At 35.8% G+C, this 15,015-nt stretch overlaps 1 protein-coding gene across 1 annotated transcript in view; it reads left to right on the forward strand.

The window, feature by feature from the left end:
• The window catches only part of LOC100878354 (uncharacterized), a 149,445-nt gene that overhangs the window by 90,179 nt on the left and 44,251 nt on the right, over window positions 1-15,015 (forward strand). The window lies entirely within an intron of this gene.

Here is a 15,015-nt window from a genome sequence, read left to right on the forward strand (position 1 = left end):
CAACGCCACATATCAATCCACCATTCAATGCTCACATCGATGTTCTCTGCAAACAGATATTAACAATTTGACAAGCTCTTCCTAGTAATTGATCAGTATACCTTTTACAACACAGTACATATCGATGTTCTTTGTAAACAACGAAGAATGTAAAGTAGGCGGTGGATGTACCGCGAAAGACATCCGAGAAAATGAAGATACCGTTACGAAGCGGCATAATTGTAGTCACGGCTAATGCGAGGACATGTAAGAACCGTGATACGCAAGCAAGTAAGGTAGTTGTATCACGCGCTACGTAATTGTTGAAAATCTCTATACGTCGGGAAATACACCTCTATAAATCGGCAATGTTTCTCCACGATCGAGAACAGCTATCGCCGTTTCCGCGAATTCTCGTTTCAATTTAAGTCACTGTAAATCGAGCGGTGAATTAACGTGCCACCGGATAAAATATGAATTTCACCGTGTCCCGGTTAGATCGGGCAATTATGGTTTCTATCGAGATCGCGAAACGCGATTAACACTTCGTTCATTGATAGGTTTTAATGTGTTTGTTTTGAAATATGTGGTTCGACGACAGGTTTCTGGTTTTTTAGTGGATAGGTGCTTTTAGGGGCTAGGTGCCTTTTTTGAGGTTTGTTGTGGATTGAGGTTAGGTTTGATGGCTTTGGTTTTTGGAAGATGGAGGATGTAGGATGGGAGTTTAGTTGTTTGGTGATGATGATAAGATTTGTGATTTTGGAGATTTAGGTGTTAAGCAATTTTCGTATTTGAATTTTTGTATATTTGTAAATTTGGGAATTTGTGAATCTTGGAATCTGGGAATCTGTGAATCTGTGAATCTGTGAATCTGTGAATCTTAGAATCTGTGAATCTGTGAATCTGTGAATCTGTGAATCTGTAAATTTGTAAATTAGCAAATTTATGAATTAGCAAATTTGTGAATATGTATATTTGGCAAATTTTAAAGCTGAAAATCTGAGAAATTCTACAGATGAAAATATACATAATTTTAAAGTTGAAAATTTGAAAAATTCTAGAAGTGAAAATATGGAAATTTGTAAAGCTGAAAATTTGCAAAAATTCCAAAACTAAAAATATGAAAAATTTGAAAAAAATCCAAAGCTGAAAATATGTAAAATTTCAAAGCTAAAAATCTGTAAAACTTCCAAAACTGAAAATATGAAAAATTTGAAAAAATTCCAAAGCTTAAAATATGAAAAATTTGAAAAAATTCCAAAGCTGAAAATATGAAAAATTTGAAAAATTTCCAAAGCTGAACCTACGAAAAATTTCAAAGCAAAAAATTTAAAAAAATTCCAAAGCTAAAAACTAAAAAAATTCTAACCTCGAAAATGTACAAATCAACTCTAAAACTTTCCCAATAAAAAAACTTGAAACGCTACTATCATTTCTACATCTCTTCTACATTTTACAAAAAAGAAAAATTAGACTGCAAGAAATCAAAAACTTACACTGCAGCATTAACATAAATTTTTTTATTTTCGACGTAAGTTGTCCCTGAAAACCGGAAGTACCTTGCATATCGGTTTGTCAATCTGAATACGTAATGCGATACTGTTGACAGCATACATTATATCATAAATTAATGCAGTCTGTCCGGTTATTTAAAAATAAAATCTTTATTTGAGAGCACCACAGAAATATCTTTTAGGTATAATGTTTAATAATAATACACTGTAGAAATATATTCCATATAACTCATAAACGAAACAAGTTTATGATAATCGTAGTGCACTTAATAAATTCTTGCATATAACATGAATATATTGAATATATTAATAATTAATAAGTACTGTGACTTTAGAGTTTCTCAAGATTAAAATATAGGAATTTGTAAAAAAATGTTTATAATTGAAATGCAATGTTATATTACATGTAATTACGTCTCATAACAATCTAATATTTTATGATAATTGAAGATAATTTGATTAATCTTGTCTTGTAAATTTTGAATAAATTTTGAGAAGGCTAGTTGTTCCGAAGCACTCGAAATATAATTAGCGTAATATTTATGGGTGTTTTGTCAAACCTTTACTCTTGCAATTTCAAACGGATCTTCAAGACCACATGGATGTCTCTACAGCTTGACATTCGTAACTATTGACAATAACCTTTTAACAGGCCAGAAAAGCACATCTTTATAACGCCAATATATCTTTCCTTAAAGAAGTTTATGTCCATAGTCCTAAACTGTGCACCCTTGCTGTGTGCAGTGTTTACGAAAATCCTTGCGTACTCGGCGGACCAGGCACCCTGACTCGGTCATTCAGCAGTCTCGCAATGTGTCCCACTATTTAGTTCTTTTGAAGGACCCAAATCACTTAACTGTTTGGGTCACCTTATTAACGAAACGTTATTTACAACCCTGGAACGAAGGCTAAAATCTTACAATCCCATTCGTCGAACCATCTCACCAATCACTGTTTTTTACAAATAACAATCTGTCTGGATTGGTCCCTTTTGGCAACGCCTTCACGTCCTGAACTTCTTCCTGTGCTTTCTTTTCTGGCTGTTTAGAGGCAACTAGTCAGTCTTAGATTAGCTTCGTTGAAATATACTTACTTTAGTCGGTCTTACATTAACTTTGTAACTATCAACTACATCAACACACAACAACCAGTATAACTAGTGGGATGATGATCTACATCCTTCATTGACCTGGACACACCAGTGTGGAGGACTCTGAGCCACTATATAAACTCTACTTTACAACAAAATTCTACTTCATAATATTAACTTTAGAAATATTCCACGACTGTAACAGGTTTTGGAAACGCCATGGGTCGACGAAGATTTACAACCTTCGTAAATAACTGTAAACAGTTTATATTTTACCCATCGCGCGTAACATTTGGTCCTTCGAGCCGGATTCTACGAACTTGCTCAGTGCATAAACTCAGTTACAAGTGCAATAAACAGGATTATGTGTTACAAGGTGTATCATAAGTGTTTGAAAAATCACAGTGAGTGACCACACTGGTGTGTTCCCATACGTGTCAAACGGATTATTAAGTTTAATCAACTCTAAAACATGTCAAACAACGGACAATCTGAGGATATTCCAGAAGCTTCAACAAGATAAGTCGACAAACCATATACAATTCCGCTTCTCTAAAGTAGGCTCGTTTAATCGTTTCGCCAATTCTTTGATATTCTTGTTACACGATTTCATGACGTCAGATAGTCATGTCAAATCCGTCAAGTATAAACAAAACACAATTCTTAGTACAAGGATTTAACATTAACAGCTTGCGACACAAATGAAGTAATAACATGAGCCAGGTCTATTGACACATGACCAGTTTTCACGATTACGAAAAGTCACATCATTATGATGTATCATGTTTTCTCATGCACATACAATTACTTGATTTAAATATTCAATCTTCTCGACAAAAATCAACTTTAATTGTTCCATGAATCTAAGTAAATATATAGTTTCAGAATTCAAAATAATTATTATACCGTCATAGCCAAGGTTACATTATTACTCTGGAAGAGTGTCCGACAGGTCCTTCGACCCACTGTTTTACCGCAGTACCTGTCTCTCGCATACCTACCCTAATGGTCATAAAACCATTGCAAACACGTTTGCACATATTCTCTGATAAAACAGGCTTATTATCCATTCATCTTCCTACATTTATTCAAGATCGTACGAAATGCATATAATAAAATCTTCAAAAACAATTCTTACGTCTGGTTGTACAGACAAATGACCATCAATTAACCTGCGGATCTTAATATCATTGGTTGAAATTACAGGTTTCTATCACAAATATGATCTATCACCAATTTCGTCAAAGTGTTAAAACTAAAAACTTTATCTCAAAATTTACCTCATTGATATTATTTCTTTTCTTGCAAGAGGTTGCCCTATTTACGATTGAAAGGATTTTGCTCAGGCCACTTCTTTAATAAACAATGAATATTATAAGGTGCTTCTTATATCTAAATTGTTTGGAAATTTATTCTCTAATATTTGTGTAATTGAATTTCTGTCATATCAACTACCACTGACATTACAGTTGTCATCCTAAGAAGATTAAATTTAAATTCACACGAGATCTAATTTCATTGTTAGCTTTTCTATTTTATTACAAAGGCATTTCTGTCAATTGTCACATAGTTAGGATATGTTGACAATTCAAGAGAATAGGAAATTAATGTGTTCATCATCTATGCAATAACAGATAAATCTATTGTGATTGTTCAAAATATCTATTCAGCAAAATCAACAGCTCTTTCGTTTTTAAACATTGACTCTTAATTACACTTTGACAAATGTTGCAATAAAATTCTCAAATCCTGGATCTCAGCATCTTATAAATAAATGTTCTATTTCGATTACATTCCATATAATTTCAGTCTAATAGAATTTTGATTCTGCTGGAATTTTCGAAGTTATTGTATATCACGTTAACATATTCAATCATTATGTACTATCAAACAGACTTGAGTGAAAATCAGCACATGTTAACTTTCTTAACCAGTTTAAGGTTTTATCTAATCATTCAGATTTAGTGTATCAATCATTCAATCCTCACTATTGTTAAGTATCTGAAATCTCTTCCTACATCGATCTAGATTCGTACTTCTAAACATTTAATTTGAATCGGTTCATCGGGGGGAGCTCGACAGTTCCCCAACTCATACAAAATATGTCGTCCCGTGTGTAATTCAATTCACTTTAATTTGTAATGTAATGACACTTCGATTTGAAAAGTGACAGAATGAACTACAAGTTCAGCATCTGCAAAAATGCTTACGTCTTTCCTCTACATTTCAGACTCCATGAATTCTGCATTTAAATTATAATTTAAAATTCGTAATTCAATTCAAAACGAAACTTATTCATTGAATTATTTCTCAAACTATTAGAGATTGTCAGTAATATGAGATCGATTGTAAACTCATTTATGATTTTCTTTTAAGAAAATCCAATAAGTTTTTCCAAAAACGTGGAACAATTGTTCATGTTCGAGAAAAGAACGCTGACTTTAGGTATGCATACATACGGTCATAAACAAATTTTATTCAATAAAAATTCAATGCCGACCTTTCGTCAGCTGAAATCAAGTGTAGAAGACGGTCATGAATGACATACTATAGTCATCAGGTTTCGACCCTCGTTTAAAATACTACCTGATGAAACCTTGGCTATCCTCATGGTCACAGAGTCCTATTTTTTATCAATTTTACATTATTCTATCATGAAATTTACTTTTCTTTAACTTCATGGAACAAAACATCAGAAACACCATTAAAATGTTATTATTGAAATCCATATTACAGATTAAGTTTGGATCATTGTTCATGATCAAAATTTCATGAAATATTTCAATTCAGAAGATTTACGACCTTCTTGAATTGGAGACTCTGTGTAACACGAAAACAATATACAAATACATGGTATTCAATTTAGAGATACCAAAACACCAGAGATTTGTGTTATTAAAACACTTCAAACATTAAGGCTCATCCTCTATTTCTTTCTGACAGTGTTGAGGCAACTCGTTTAGTCTTGGTTTTCTATAACAACCAGATCTGTTCATATGACACCCATTGTGCATTGCAGTTGTGTGCATTACCTTCCAACTCCTTGATTTCCATCACGTCTTGTTTAGCTTTTGTAAGAAAGCCAGTTTATGATTTCCGGACACTTTCGTCCTCTCATACAACTCTTGAGAAAACCCAAACAGACAACATAGAACTGACTTTTCTTAATTTATCACTCTCTGTTTCGGGGTCACCTAAACGTACCTCCTGTGGTGTCACGGTCCGCGAAGTATGCGTACTTCAAGGACAGGGTCCCAAGTCAGCGGGTCTTAGCAAAATAACAGCTGCCCACGTGCACCACAGCCGCAGGTTTTTCCCGATAGCGTAAGGAAGTATCTTTCGTGGGTAAAGGGGCTAGACCAGGCTAGCTCTCAGTCACAGGTTTGGGAACCTTAGGGGTGACGTCCACGTTAGACCAACTCCTTGCTGCTAATCACGGTCCTAGCATAGACACGAGCAGAGAGTTGATTTGGTGCAAGATGTTAGAAGGAAGGTTTTTGCAAAGACAGATAGCGTAGGGAAGTATCTATCATGGGTAAAGGAGTTAGACCAGGCTAACTCTCAGTCACACGGTGACGCCCACGTTAGACCAACTCCCTGCTGCTAATCACAATTATAAGATAGACACGAGCAGAGAATTGATTTGATATAAGATGTTAGAAGGGAGGTTTTTTGCAAAATCAGATAGCGTAGGGTAGTATCTTTCGTGTTGGTAAAGGGGCTAGACCAGGCTAGCTCTCAGTCACAGGTTTGGGAACCTTAGGTGACGCCCACGTTAGACCAACACCCTGCCGCTAATCACAATTCTAAGATAGACACTTGGGTCTAGACAATAAACAGCTATGCATAGCGCCCGTTCCTTCCTTCCTTTGAAAATCCAAATCATTCAACTGTTTGATCACCTTGCTAACCATCATGATGGCCAATAACTAAATTATCTTTTGGTGACGCACACTCACCTTTGCGAACTCAACGCAACAACAACATGCGCAATCAAAACACGAGAATACACTAGAACACGAAGTGAGACGAAAAACCAACTTTCGTTGATCGGATCAATTTCAAACAATCTGTAAACCACACAAGCTCAGTACAACAGTGCCTCAAACTGCCTTTCATATAAGTTTACAACTTTAATATTCTTTGAGGATCTATCAGTCACGTCGAATGCATGTAACTGATTCAATTACCAATTCTCCTTCAAACTGTTTTCATCACAAATTCACAATGAAATGACAAACACAATCCAAATTCTACTTCGAATGTGTCGCAAGAACTAAACTATTTACATTACAAATTACAACATGTTAATTAGTTGAACAAGGTCATTGTGAAATCACGATCATTCATGCATATCACATCAGACGCAGTGATGTACCATTCTTTGATTTCAAACAATTTGTTATTGGCGATTCGTTAACGAGTTCTACGCAAGCGGGCATTAAATCATCAAGTGAATCATCAGGATTCATTGATCAAATGAAAGAAAGCATCATTAAGAAAACTAAATACACCATCACTGCAATGGTCTCTTGGTGCCATGATACACAAGATCAGACAGCTCCATTCAGGAGTTCAACGTTCAAGATGCCACAACAATTCTTTTTACGAAATCCAGCGAGTGTCACTTTCTACCAATCAAATAGGACAAGTACACCCGGTAACATCAAGATAATCGTAGGTGATACCACACGAAACTCTACAGTTCAAAGCTAAGTACCCAGACTTTATTTTATTGATCGGTACCCTCTCAACGGGGGGAGGATGTTCCGAAGCACTCGAAATATAATTAGCGTAATATTTATGGGTGTTTTGTCAAACCTTTACTCTTGCAATTTCAAACGGATCTTCAAGACCACATGGATGTCTCTACAGCTTGACATTCGTAACTATTGACAATAACCTTTTAACAGGCCAGAAAAGCACATCTTTATAACGCCAATATATCTTTCCTTAAAGAAGTTTATGTCCATAGTCCTAAACTGTGCACCCTTGCTGTGTGCAGTGTTTACGAAAATCCTTGCGTACTCGGCGGACCAGGCACCCTGACTCGGTCATTCAGCAGTCTCGCAATGTGTCCCACTATTTAGTTCTTTTGAAGGACCCAAATCACTTAACTGTTTGGGTCACCTTATTAACGAAACGTTATTTACAACCCTGGAACGAAGGCTAAAATCTTACAATCCCATTCGTCGAACCATCTCACCAATCACTGTTTTTTACAAATAACAATCTGTCTGGATTGGTCCCTTTTGGCAACGCCTTCACGTCCTGAACTTCTTCCTGTGCTTTCTTTTCTGGCTGTTTAGAGGCAACTAGTCAGTCTTAGATTAGCTTCGTTGAAATATACTTACTTTAGTCGGTCTTACATTAACTTTGTAACTATCAACTACATCAACACACAACAACCAGTATAACTAGTGGGATGATGATCTACATCCTTCATTGACCTGGACACACCAGTGTGGAGGACTCTGAGCCACTATATAAACTCTACTTTACAACAAAATTCTACTTCATAATATTAACTTTAGAAATATTCCACGACTGTAACAGGTTTTGGAAACGCCATGGGTCGACGAAGATTTACAACCTTCGTAAATAACTGTAAACAGTTTATATTTTACCCATCGCGCGTAACACTAGTATTAAATATTTTTTTATTTTTATATAATAGTGTGTTTTCAGAATATCATTTATTTAAAGAAATTTATTATACTGTTTAGTATACTCATCTTATAAATATAGAAAATATTTGTTCTACAATTTATGAATATCCACAATAAAATAATATATAATTTTTTCTAGCAAATTTGCAAATTTTATTGCATTTATCAAATGTGCTATAATATTTACCATCAGAATTTACAATACCATTTATTAAAAATTTTAATAAAATTCTTATTTTAAATAATTTAAGTTAAATTGTCTTATTTTAAATTTATCCTTCTTATCAAATGTAACCTTTCTTATCTAAAAATTTATTTAAAATAAATTTATAATAATAAATAAATTAGCAATAAATTTTTAATAAATAAAGTTTCTATCCAAACACGTTTAAATAATACAAAACTCCTGAGGTAACAAATATTTCTCAAATCCTAAAGAATTCTCCTAAAGAATTTAAATGATTAAATCCTGGAACATTGTCAAAAGAACCTACGATATCTCCCAACTCTCGAAACATAAGTTTGTTTCTTGATTTCAATCGATTCCTCCTTAGTAATTTAATTCAACGCGTTGGTTTTCGATACCGAGAATAAATCCGAAGGTCGGCTTGCTACGGGAATAAATAATTTGCAAGGTGTCCATTAGGCGCACATTCAAACGACAACCGTGTACTTTTATTAATAATTATCTGTCAACCCTGGCTCCCTTATCGTTGTCTCGATCCGAACGATAGTCGAGTCAGAAAAATTCCAGATAAAGTGTAATAAAACTCTCGAAGGCCTTCGGAAACGTTTATCGATACCGTGTACGTGTACAGGCATTATAATAAGCGATACTTGCTCTGTCGGTATACATAGAAATTCGCAACAGTGAAGCAAGTTTTAATCGAGGAGTTTGTGATGTGAGTTTTATGTCGAATGGTTCACTTTAGAAGATCGATAAATCAGGAAATCTGATATGTGTATGGTATTATGTGCGTGGGTGGTTATTTGAGAATTTTTAAATTTTAAGAATGGAGGTTCATAATTGAAGCTTTGCATAATTTCAAGTTTTGGAATTTTAAGATTTATGAATTTTTAGATTGCAGAATTCTTAGATTGTAGAATTTCTAGATTATAGAATTTCTGAATCTATAAATTCCTAGATCCTCAAAATTGTAGATTTCTGAATTCCCAGATTACCAAATGTTAGATTGCAAAGTTTAGACCTTCAATTTATGGATCCCACAATTTCTAGGTTCTCAAAGTCCCTACTTCCTCAAGTTCCTAGATCTCCGAATCCCTTCAATTGTCAGGTAACATAATTTCTAGGTTCTCCAAGTCCCTACTTCCTCAAGTTCCTAGATCTCCAAGTCCCTTCAATTGTCAGGTCCCACAATTTCTAGGTTTTCCAAGTTCCTACTTCCCCAAGTTCTTAGATCTCCAGGTCCCTAGATCTCCAAGCTCCTAGAGTCCCCGATTCCTACATCCTCTGATTCTTACATCCCCCAATTCCAACATCTCCCGATTCCTGCATCTCCCGATTCCTACATCCCCCGATTTCAGCATCCTCTGATCTCTAGACGCCCCGATCCCTAGATTCCTCTATCCTTAAATTTTCAGAATCCCTACGTCCCCAAATCTCTATGCCTTGAAATCCCAAATTTTCCAAATTACTACGCCCCCAAATCTCTAGAACTTGGCATCCCAAATTTTCCAAATTACTACGTCCCCAAATCACTATAGCTTGAAATCCCAAATTTTTCAAATTACTACGTCCCCAAATCTCTAGAGCTTGAAATCCCAAATTTTCAAAATTACTACGCTCCCAAATCTCTGGAGCTTGAAATTCCAAATTTTCCAAATTACTACGCCCCCAAATCACTATAGCTTGGAATCTCAAATTTTTCAAATTACTACGCCCCCAAATCACTATAGCTTGAAATCCCAAATTTTCCAAATTACTACGCCCCCAAATCTCTAGAGCTTGAAATCTCAAATTTTCCAAATCACTACGCCCCCAAATATCTACAGCTTAAAATCCCAAATTTTCCAAATTACTATGCTCTCAAATCTCTGTAGCTTGAAATCCCAAATTTTCCAAATTACTACGCCCCCAAATCACTATAGTTTGAAATCCCAAATTTTCCAAATTACTACGCCCCCAAATCTCTACGCCTTGAAATCCCAAATTATCCAAATCACTACGTCCCCAAATCCCTCCGTCCCCAAATTTCAAATTCCTCAAATCCCAAATTTTCCAAATCGCTACGTCCCCAAATTCCAAATTTTCCAAATCGCTACGTCCCCAAATTCCAAATTTTCCAAATCGCTACGTCCCCAAATCCTCACATCCCCAAATCCTTACATTCTTAAATCCTTATATCCCCAAATTCTATCCATCCCTAATCTCCAAATCCCTAACTACATCCTCCAATCCCTAAATCCCCAAATTCCAACGTTTCTAATCTTTAGATCCCAACCTACCTACTCTCTACTCTCCATCCCCTGCTCTCCAAATCTGAAACCTCTACAATTAAAAAATCACAAGCTCTCTAAAATATAAATCTCCGAATTATTGTAGGAATGCACCTTTGCATGAAACTTTGAATGTTCACAAATTGGTGGTTTGATACTACAGCCTTGCAACATGAGAAAGTTGAAGACTGCGTACTTTTTTAACGCCCTATAGGTTCGTTATACCGTTAACCCTTGGCAATACAACGTCCACGCGACGAGATAACGAATTTACGACATTAACCCCGTTGCTTTTTCCTGCACCACGCTCGAGGAACCACGATGCCGATCTTTGCGCCGCTCGGAGAAGCGCAGATGCAGGAGGAATGTGTTTCTCGAAATCTGATGACGGGAGCCGTGCCTGTTGGATGAGGGTTCCGTTTTCTTCGATGCTGGTACAATCATTTGGTTGACCTTACAGTCTTGTATGATATTTCTGATCGAACGGTTAGGTTACCATCATGATGCATTTTCTTTCAAATTCAGGTTTTGACAAGCTTTTTATTCTTCGCAATCATACAAATTAATTATAGCTTCCTATTATGATTAAGCAAATTTGTAATTTATTATTAAATTTATTATTAAATTTATTTGTTATCGAATTTATTATTAAATTTATTTGTTATCGAATTTATTATTAAATTTATTTGTTATCGAATTTATTATTAAATTTATTTGTTATCAAATTTATTATTAAATTACAAATTAAATTGCATATAATGATCAGATATATTCAGGACAGTATTTAGATTTTTTAGGGGCATTTATATTTATACTCTTTGTTGCTGATATATTGACACGTTTGAATTTCCCGCTCATCGACACACGACGCCATATTGTATTTTTCATCTTTCGTACTTATAATTATATTTCTTACTTTTCTGACTGTAATTCACATTGCTGTATCGTGTTTTGAATATATTATCATTAAAAGTAAATAAAATGTACTTGTTTCAATCCCATAATTATTCACTGTTCTTATTCAGCAACCATATTTTAATAATTTTCGATAGATGCTCTTGAAATCGAAAGCAAATGGTGGAAGATTCTCTGTTTGGCTAAACGGACATAATTATTTATTATACTTCAGCAACCACAACATTTAAATAATTTTCTGTAAATCCTTTTGAAATCAAAAGCAAATGGTGCAAGACTATACGTTCAGCTAAAAGTTGACATAATTATTTATTATACTTCAAAAACCAAAACATTTTAACAATTTTCTGTAAATCCTTTAGAAATCGAAAGCAAATGGTGCAAGACTATACGTTCAGCTAGAAGTCTACTCAAGATGAACATACTTCCCTGTAAAATCGATGAATACAAAAGAATAAAGCTGCATCTCCGTATAATCAGAAGTTGCCAGACACGTGTTTGTCCAACGTTCATATTGTACAAACAACGAAATCTTCCTGAACAAACGTTTGCTCCTGCTTCTTTCCAAATATTACTTTCCCTAGAGAAGTCAATCGTGCGCACACATGTGAACGAAATGGCGGATGTCGGCCACGGTCACGTTGCAGTCGAAAAACGTCGAGATAATCATAAAGAAAAAGGACGATAGGGTGAGAGCGAGCGTTCTTTCACGTAGAACCCGCGAGATTTCGTATGCCGAAGAGAGAACAGAAATTCCTGTGCCCTCTTAAAAGACACGTGGATCAAGCCGTGGAAGATAGAGAAAGAGAGAAAGATACTGAACGGATGTTGAGACAACTTTAAAATGCATCCTGCGTGCCGTCTTTGCTTCTCTCTTTCCTCTTTCGCCTCTGTTTTTTCTTTTTTTCGTTCCTCCTCTTATTGTCCTCTACCGTTGGCCGGACCTCGCTCTTGCTGTACCTTTTGGCCAATTTTTTGCTGTCGTTATTCGGTGAAACGCCTCTTTCTCCTGGTACGCACAAAAAAACACGGTAATAAGGCGGCAACGGGGCGATCGAGTTTCGAAATTAAGCAACGGTCAGGAGGTGTACGCCGATGAAAATGTAACTGCGAACAAATTGTCCGTTGAAGGGAAATTATGAAGGGTTCACCACACTCTTGCGTGCGCTTCTTTTTCTGCTTCCGGTGATTCGATAGAAACGATTCGATATTTTGGACCGAACGTATTTGTAAGGATACATGTACTTTATGTCAGTCACTGTACCAGGTTAGCAGGTACAAGGAGGCAAGGAGGAAACCATTTTCTTCGGGGGCTTTTTGAGATTTTTAGAGTTTGGAGGTGTGGAAATGTAAGGATTTGGGGATTTTGGAATTTCAAGGTTCATTGATTTGGGGGACTAGGAGTTGGAGAATTTTGGGGTTTAGGATTTAGGAATTTGAGGATGTGGGAAATTGGGGATTTTAGGATTTCAGGGTTTTGGAGTTTGGAATTTGGTGATATGGAGACTTGGGAATTTGGAGATTTAGGAGTTTGGGAATTTGGAGATACGGGCATTTGGGGATTTGGAAATTTAAGAGTTTGGGAATTTGAGAATGTGAAGATTTGAGGAATTGGGGAAATTTGAAATATTTGAGAAACTTGAGAAATTCGGAAAATTTGGGAAATCTGAGAAATTTGGAAAATTGGAGAAAACCGTGAAATTTGAAAAGTACTTAAAACTTGGAAACCTTGGAAATTTTGGAAATTAAGGAAATGTAGAAATTTGAAAATCCAGAAATCTTGAAATTCGATATTTTAACAAATATGACAAATTAAAAATTTGAAGAACCAAAAACATGTAAAATAAATATATAAAAAAAATGATAGAAAAGTAAATAAATTATAAGTCTATATGCATAGCGAAAGCTAATAGCCTCTCCGGCACGAGAAGCCCGCGGCAAATATAAAGAAAAGAGGTCAGCAGACGCGCAAAAGCCATAATTATAATTAATTAAGCGTGGAACGTGTTCGCGAGAGTTAGACGCGTAATAAGAAGCGACACTTACGGGGGCATGTCCAGCCTCCGACACGAACTACGATTAGAGAGAAATATGATTTCCAAGAGGTTGTCCCGGAAAAACAGGCCGAGTGCACGCGGGTCTAACTGCTAATAATTAGTAATTAGTAGGCAGGAACTCTGTGCTGCAGGCAATCAGTGGGCCCCGTTGAAAATTGAGAAAGCTTCATTTTTGGCCGGATATATGTTTGCGTAACACCGTGTAATTATTTCGTTAATTCAGCGAGAAAGGTGCTGCAATCTTATCGTATTCAGGGCAATAAGTTGATATATTTAATTACCTACGTTGTGCTCGTACAAATCTCGTTACTGTTGAAATATAAGTAACACGAATTAACGGTAAGTTCATTCGTCAAGTTAATATATAAAATGGAAAGTTTAACTTGACAATTGGAAATAAGTACGTTCTTTTGAAGAATGATTATAGAATTTTGCCAAATTAACATTAGTGCCAATATTAGTGCAAGTTTAGACTAATAGTATAATGTGTATTTAACCTTTTGTGAAAATATCGTGTCACATTCGTGATGCACATTACAGTTCACATACATTAAACTCCTTATATTCCCAAATCTCCAAATCTTCAAATTTCCCAAATTTCCCAAATTTCTCAGGTATCTCAAATTTCCACAGTTTCCTCAATTTTCACAATATCCCACACATCTCAAATCTCCCAGATTTTGTAAATCATCCAAATTTCCCTAATTTCATTATTCAAATCCTCCATCTTCCTATATTTTCACATCTCAAAAGTCCTCAAGTCTCCAAATCACAAATTTCCTATATTCTCATATCTCAAAGGTCCTCAAACCCCTAAATTCCCAAATTTCCTATATTTTCACATCTCAAAAGTCCTCAAACCCCAAATCCCTAAATTCCCTATATCATCCCCAAAATCTCCATCAAACCTCCCTATACTCCCCCACACTCTCCCCATATTCTCCCTCTATTCAAAACATCTATACAAATTTAATCGATCGCACCTCTAAAAAAAAAACAATGTCGAAACATCAAAGAATCCAAAAAATGCGTTCAAACAGCATCAAAGTTCCACCAACGGCTACCTAATCGTTTCCGTTCGCTTTTGTCATGTAGATTTTGCAAACGTCTGATTTACGATCCCGATGCCGAGCGAAACGGACGATTACCGCCGGCACGATTTATACGTTTGTAGGTTTGTGCCGCGAGTGCACTTAGGATCGGATCGAACACGTACGTATCTTGTAGCTGGCAAGTATGCAGGCAAAAACCGCTGGTTGTTGCGCGAATAGATGCATTAAGCGAGTATCACCGTGCCGGTGCAGCAGCCGCACGCTTCATGATTCGGTTTAGTC

Source organism: Megachile rotundata, chromosome 2, assembly GCF_050947335.1.
Source record: "Megachile rotundata isolate GNS110a chromosome 2, iyMegRotu1, whole genome shotgun sequence".
Taxonomy (NCBI): Eukaryota; Metazoa; Arthropoda; class Insecta; order Hymenoptera; family Megachilidae; genus Megachile; species Megachile rotundata.